Source organism: Podarcis bocagei (genome assembly GCF_964188305.1).
Source record: "Podarcis bocagei genome assembly, chromosome: 4".
In the NCBI taxonomy this organism is placed as follows: Eukaryota; Metazoa; Chordata; class Lepidosauria; order Squamata; family Lacertidae; genus Podarcis; species Podarcis bocagei.
In genome coordinates this window covers 68,072,255-68,080,151 of record NC_138128.1, presented here as the reverse complement: position 1 = coordinate 68,080,151, position 7,897 = coordinate 68,072,255, and positions in this window count along the sequence as shown.

Sequence of the window (7,897 nt, the reverse complement as noted above, 5' to 3'; positions counted from 1 at the left end):
AGGGAGTTGGGCTAGATGACAGTTGGGGTCGCTTCCAACTCTACAATTCAATGATGTGATGATTTCTTGTTGAGTTTGGCAAAGGTTCTGGTTGCTCATTTTCACTGTGGAGTGAGCACAGATTTATTAATGCTACAACAAAACCCTCTTAGGTCTTGCAAAACAAGTTCAGCAGTCCCACCCTGGTACTCTTGCATATTTATATTTACAAGATCATCTCTTGAGTGTGAGCCCAGTGAGGAGGAGCTGATCTGCCCCAAGGCTGCACTGATCAAGGCCTTTCCACCTTCTCCTAGGGAACTACTATATGGAACTAAAAAGGTTTCAGTCATCACTCAGATGGGGTGGGGAAAACTTGGTGGGTTTTTTCGGCTTAGCAAAAAGGAATTGGTTGCTACTGCTTATATGGAAGGTGAGAACTGACACCTCCAGTCTAACCAAGCCAGTCTATAATTATGTCCTTTGTTTAGTACACAAGATTGGCAGATAGCTAGTAGTTCTGGCTTCAATTCCATTTACTGCTTTGGAACTTTGAAAGCACGTTTCAAACTTAAGCTGTATGGCCTTATGTAAGTTTTCTTAGTAGTTCATCCTATTGATTTCAGACACATTAACATGCATTAAATATTCTTAGGCTTGCAGCATATTCCTAACCAGGTTTATTCTGTAATAAATTTCACTGCTGCTAAGGTGACTTGCTATCCCCAAAATGATGGACTTTCTTTCCATCGGCCATCTGCCATGAATGTGTGAGTCGATATTCCTGCATTGCAGGGGGTTGGACTAGATGACCCCTGGGGTCCCTTCCAACTGTACAGTTCTGTGATTCTAAATAACACCCCGATCAAATATAGACTTATGTGCATGTAAGCTCAATTCTTTCAGCTCCACCTACCAGCAAAATGTAGATCTATTCATGCAGCTTTAATGTTTAAAAGGTGGCTAGGATCAGCTCTTCAGTGGCAGAATATGTGGCTGAAATCACTGGCCTCAGTCCAGATGTGTGCAAATATAAAAATAACAACTGCTCACACATTGTCCTTTAATGGAAGCTGCCTGCAGTCTAGGAAAACCAGAGCCAGCCTCCCTCTCTAATATTACTGACTCCAAGAATTCCAGCTTTATTTTTTGGCTATTCATTTTGGTTGGCGATTTACATGTGCCACACTCTTTTAATGCCATCCAGAAAGCTACATACCTAAGCAAAGATCCTTCTTTATATGCTTGGAACTTAGTGACTGGCAAAGTAATTATAAGTGGTGCGTTTTACTTCTAACTCAATTTATTCCACATCTAAAGCAGTCTGTTGACATCTGTTTCTCTTTAGATTTAAAGAGGGTTGCTAAGGATCTTTAATGTTCGCAACTGACAAACACCTGCCTCACCATTTATTTAGAAGCCTGCCCACAATACAGTACTTGATGCCACAGGAAGTTTGAGGAAAACTAGTTTTATTCGCCTTTTTCTCCAGTGTGGAGAACAAAAGGCTCTACAGACAAGTGACAGTGGCATGTGGAGTTTTGAAAGTCAGCAATCATATTTTCCTCGAAAGACGGGCAACACCCAAGGTATGTGTAGGTATGTGTAGACTCATAGCAATTTCTGCTTATCAGTAGAAGGGGCATAAACATGCATTAAATAATTTTATATTCACTGATTTGGATAATTGAATTCTATAAAAGTAGGGTATGCTAGCATGTAGGGCTGTAAAATGTCAGCTATCTAATTTTCCTATGCATATGTTCTAGGCGTTTGATCTAGGTTCTGCTAACTCATAAGCATTCGTTGCATTGTATTTTTTCCTAATGTGGAAAAATACAATGCAATAGTTAATTGTTTCATCGAATCATAGAATTGTAGAGTTGGAAGGGACCACAAGGGTCATGTGAGGTTTCAAGTGACTGAGCTCATAGTATATCATTTTATTTTCACCAACACTGCAAATAAGATGATGCATGGCTCAAAAATGCTGCCCTGCAAGGCTTTCAGAAAGCTAGAAATTGTATTTTTGTTCACCAGACCTAGAGAGTCTGGTTGTGCTGCAAATGGGCAATCTGTCTTACATACTTGTTGTTCCCATAATTGTGTCACAAGGTCAATATGCATTATTTCATTTTGTCTGACATGGAGAACAAGATGGAACATGATGGGCCTGCTGTTGGCAGAAAGGGCTTTTGGAAATCAGTTGTTATCGTCCTGCAGGATTCCAGAATGGAATTTCCTCTTGGGTTCCAGGAAGGTGAGACTCAAGGCATGTGAGTACAATACAGCAATTGCTAGCTCCCTGTAACAGTACCAAAAGCATAGAGCAAATCATCTCTAGAGTTGTCACTGAATCAGAAGCAAAATCAAAGCTTCCTTTGATGCTCTTTCAGGAGTGGATAAGCATCCTCCCTCCTCATCTGGCTGGAGGTCATGTCATCTTATGGGTGGGAAAACATTAAGGAGCTAGGTTTTGTTTTGTTTTACGTTAGTCTGGTTTGAAGCTGGGAGCTGAAAAGAGACAGAGGTTTGACTTGCTCTCTGTGCTGAATCAAAAGCTATGAGTTTGGAACCCTCCTAGAAACCTAATGGGGAAGCAAGATCTGTTGGAGTGTTAATACTGTGAGCCTTTCTATCTTTTGCTCAGGTTGTATAGATGTCTAAGTAAAACCATATATCCTAAAGACATTGGAGTCCCCAATGACCTTCATTCCAAAGAAAGTGAACCCTGGGCAAGTGCTGGCACTCCTGGAGTCTCTCACTGCTCAGAGATTAGTGTGCACACAATGATATTAGAGGCAGGTCCCAAAACATATAGTAAAGCTACTGAGATTCACATCATATAATACTGTTGGGGAAACCTTTGAAAAGAGGTCTGTAGGCTTAGGCTGCAGCCCTGGGCATACTTTCATGGGAGAAGATCCCAGGAAGCTTAATGGGGCTTACTTCTGAATAGACATGTATAGGATTACACTGATAAAGCTTTCTTTGTATGAATCTGTTTATTTAAAAGTGTACAAGTAGATCAGGCATTATGGGGGTACAGCAGCAGAAGAAGAACATGCCTCCCTGAGCACCTCAGTTCCCAAAGCAAGATCAGCTTGCTTCTCTCCTGCCAATCCACTCTCAATCTCAGGAAAACCTAGAGTGGCTAAGCTCATAAATCCATGAGCAAGTTTTGTTTTCAGCACCACCCATATCTTCTGATACGTTTGGGCAATTTCAAGTACGGTAGCTTAGGGAAGGGGTTTAGCTACACTTTAATGGTCTGGGCTGCTGACATAATCAGAGTATGAACTACAACCAAAGTGTGAAGGCCCAGCAGGGCCAGGTCCCAAGTGGTCCATTTTCAAGGTGCGTCTAGGGGTGCTGGGTGTGAGTCCAAGCTGAAGAGAAGACTTAAGGGATAAAAGGGGCCCCAGGACAAGCATGAAGTGAAGCTCCAAAGGAAGCAAGCAAAGGCCCAGAGGCAGGTGACATAAAATTTTACAGGTAGACAGTGAGGTTTGAAAAGGCAGCAATGCTAGGAAATAAAAGCTGCTGCTGCTATTTAGTAATTGTCCTTTAGTTATCTGTTCTGTGTTTTAAAGGATGGTGGGGTTTTTCTTTATTAATCTGTTGTAAAACACCCTGTGGGTTGTGCAAAGAATGGTATATACTGTATTTTTCGCTCTACAAGATGCACTTTTCCCCTCCTAAAAAGTAAGGGGAAATGTGTGTGCATCTTATGGAGTGAATGCAGGCTTCGCGGGCTATCCCAGAAGCCAGAACAGCGAGAGGGAGCACTGCGCAGTGCTCCCTCTCGCTGTTCTAGCTTCTGGCTTAGCCGCGCAAAGTCTCCACAGGGCCTTCATCCCGCTGCCCTGCAGAGGCTTCGCGCAGCTATCCCTGGCTTTTGCGGAAGGTGGGGGAAGGGACACAGCGCGTGGCTCTGTCCCTTCCCCCACCTCCCAGAAAAGTCCCCAAGAGCCGCTCTCCCTTTAAAGAGCGTGCGGCTCTTGTGGGAGGTCGAGGGAAAGCCAGGAGGCTTGCTTTTGCTGAAGCCAGGAGAGCAAGCGGGATCAGTGCGCACCAATCCCGCTTGCTCTCCTGGCTTCAGGGATAGCCCTGCAAAGCTTCCTGAGTGAAGAGGGAGGAGTGCTCCCTCTTCGCTCAGGAGGCTTCTTATTTCTTGGGAGAGCTAGGTGCTGCTCCTTATATACTACACAGCTTAATCAATACAACTCAGCAGCACCTGCTATGTTTCACAGGTGTAAAGCTGGGTCTCATTAGTTTGCTCTGGCCCTTGCTCTGGCCCCTTAAAGACATACACATCGGGTGAAACAATGATGAACCTTTACATGTAAAGAAACCATTCAACACTTTTTTTCCAAAAACGAAGCCCAACCCCCAAAAAACCTTATTTCCCTTTTCTTGTCTGTGGTGTCACAAGCAGGAAGGGAGACAGCAGGCAAAGCATTCTCCAACCCTTCTCTTGGTTTCAAGTGGCAAAAGTTGAACACCACCACCTGGTGTGAAGCTGAGAAATGACAATTTGTCATTTGGGGATGTTTAGATTTGAAATAGGAATGGAAAGCATACCACCACATCTTTTCCTCCCAAGGGGTGGATATGGGCATATGTGGTGTGTCCTTTTACCATGCAACAAACTCATGAATGATCTGGAGTTGAGAATGAGCAGTGAGTTGGCCAGGTTTGTTGATGGCTCCCAATTATTCAGGGTGGTAAAGATGAAAGAGGATTGCAAAGAGCTCCATATTGGGAGAATGGGCATTAAAATGGCAGGTGCAGTTAAATGTAAGAGTAATGCACATGAGGGCAAAATGTAACTTCACACATACACTGATAGGGTCTGAATTGGTGGTGACAGACAACAAAAGGGATCATGAGGCTGCGGTGGATATAGCACATTGAAAATGCTGACCAACCGTGTGGCAGCTATAAAAAATAAATGTTGAGTTCTATGTTACAGATCTTAAAGAGAATAAAACTGCCATGATTGCCCTGCCTTCCCTTGAATTTACTGTGTGACTACACCTACAATGCTATGTACCACTCTGGTTATTGCATCTGTAAAGAGATGGTGCAGAAAACAGCAACCAAAATGATCGGTAGGCTGGAGCAACCCCTTGCAAACAAAAATTGTAATGTTTGAGGCTGTGGAGAAACATGTAAGTTATGTAAGAGCAGAAGTTTGACTCGGTTATTTGGAAGAGAAGTGGTTTCTGCTTCGGGTTGGGTGTCCCTATGATAGTTCAGCACCAACTTCTGCAGAGTGGAATCATTGAATTGGACGGGACCCTGAGGATCATCTAGGAACATCAACTGTAGAAATATGCATTTGTCCCATAAAGGGATCAAACCTGCAACCTTGGCATTATCAGCACCATACCCTAACCATCTGAGCTATCCAACAGAGTATACTATTACTATTAGATTGATCTATTATAGTCATTAGTTGCTTTCCTTACAAAAGTGACCCAAAGCAATCTATATTAAAACATAATATGTGTCTGTTGACATAAAAACCCAGCTTTTTCTCCATAGAAATAGAGATTTCTTAAAAGAGGAAGAAAATGTCACATAGGTGTGGTCAGCAGTGTCATTATTTGTTGAGACAAAGTTTTATGAAGATGGTGTGATAGAAGGTCAGCTTGTTCTTTTCCATTGAAAAATACATCATGGGGTTTAACGGCTAAATAAACATGACTACAAGGAACTAAGTAAAAAACCAACATTTCAATAAACCCAGTACTTCAACAGTGAAAGGAAAAAAGAAGGCAGTTAAATTTTAACTCATGGGAAAGAAAAAGAAATTGTAGGAAATGAACATGGGAAAGCAGAAATTAAAAACCATCAAGGTGAACTGGAACTCGAACAGGGTTTTGATTTGGGTTGGGGGTTTTTAAGTACCAACAAAAGTTTTTAAAAGATTTTGGTTCCTGTTATCCCAGACAAGATACTGCTGTTTCAGAAACATCAAGCTCTTTTTAAAAAAGCTATTTTTATTAAAGCTTGAAAAACAAAAAGAGAGAAAACAATATAGAAATATCAAGTTCTGAATCATAGAATCATAGAGTTGGAAGAGACCACAAGGGCCATCGAGTCCAACCCCCTGCCAAGCAGGAAACACCATCAGAGCACTCCTGACATATGGTTGTCAAGCCTCTGCTTAAAGACCTCCAAAGAAGGAGACTCCACCACACTCCTGGGCAGCAAATTCCACTGTCGAACAGCTCTTACTGTCAGGAAGTTCCTCCTAATGTTTAGGTGGAATCTTCTTTCTTGTAGTTTGGATCCATTGCTCCATGTCCGCTTCTCTGGAGCAGCAGAAAACAACCTTTCTCCCTCCTCTATGTGACATCCTTTTATATATTTGAACATGGCTATCATATCACCCCTTAACCTCCTCTTCTCCAGGCTAAACATGCCCAGCTCCCTTAGCCGTTCCTCATAAGGCATCGTTTCCAGGCCTTTGACCATTTTGATTGCCCTCCTCTGGACACGTTCCAGTTTGTCAGTGTCCTTCTTGAACTGTGGTGCCCAGAACTGGACACAGTACTCCAGGTGGGGTCTGACCAGAGCAGAATAAAGTGGCACTATTACTTCCCTTGATCTAGATGCTATACTCCTATTGATGCAGCCCAGAATTGCATTGGCTTTTTTAGCTGCCGCGTCACACTGTTGGCTCATGTCAAGTTTGTGGTCAACCAAGACTCCTAGATCCTTTTCACATGTACTGCTCTCAAGCCAGGTGTCACCCATCTTGTATTTGTGCCTCTCATATTTTTGCCCAAGTGCAATACTTTACATTTCTCCCTGTTAAAATTCATCTTGTTTGTTTCGGCCCAGTTCTCTAATCTGTCAAGGTTGTTTTGAAGTGTGATCCTGTCCTCTGGGGTGTTAGCCACCCCTCCCAGTTTGGTGTCATCTGCAAATTTGATCAGGATGCCCTTGAGTCCATCATCCAAGTCATTGATAAAGATGTTGAATAAGACCGGGCCCAAGACAGAACCCTGTGGCACCCCACTAGTCACTCTTCTCCAGGATGAAGAGCAACCATTGATGAGCACCCTTTGGGTTCGGTCAGTCAGCCAGTTACAAATCCACTGAGTGGTAGCATAGTCAAGACCGCATTTTACCAGCTTCTTTACAAGAATATCATGGGGCACTTTGTCAAATGCCTTGCTGAAATCAAGGTAGGCTACATCCACTGCGTTCCCTTCATCTACCAGGCTTGTTATTCTGACAAAAAACGAGATCAGGTTAGTCTGACATGACTTATTTTTCAGAAATCCATGCTGAAGGAACCAAACAGTCATTTCTGGGAGGAAAGATTACTTATTATCAAACCAAAATAACCCACTCAGAAGTGTCATATACTTTAGAGGAAGGATCATCTGTTAAAGGGAATAATAACAAAACAATGAATGCTCCTCTAAACTCGTTGACATTTATAGGACACCAATCTATTGAAAAGAGGCATATATCTAGATATATTTATACAGATGTTCTTCCCCAAACTCACTAGGAAGCAGAAAGAGTTTATACTGGCCATTGTGAGGTATGCAACTAGATATCCAGAAGCAGTTGCTTTAGTTTTCACAGATATAGGCAAAAGTCTTGTTAAACAACATTTTTCATATTAGAAGCAATTGTATGGGTACGGAACCAATTAAGACTGTGCATATGGGGCCATAAGCTTCTTTCTCTCACTGTTCATAGTGCATTAAAGTGGTTTTATATGCAGCATGAAAAACCAACTGAGAACTGTCTTCAACGTATGCCAGTGCTTTTCTTCTAGGAAAGAAAAGGTGCCGGTACTGTGCACCCAGGAAAAAAGCACGGAACATTTTTATCAAGTACCTTCTGTCTACCTGAAACATCTGCATGGGATACATTTCAAGGAGCCATG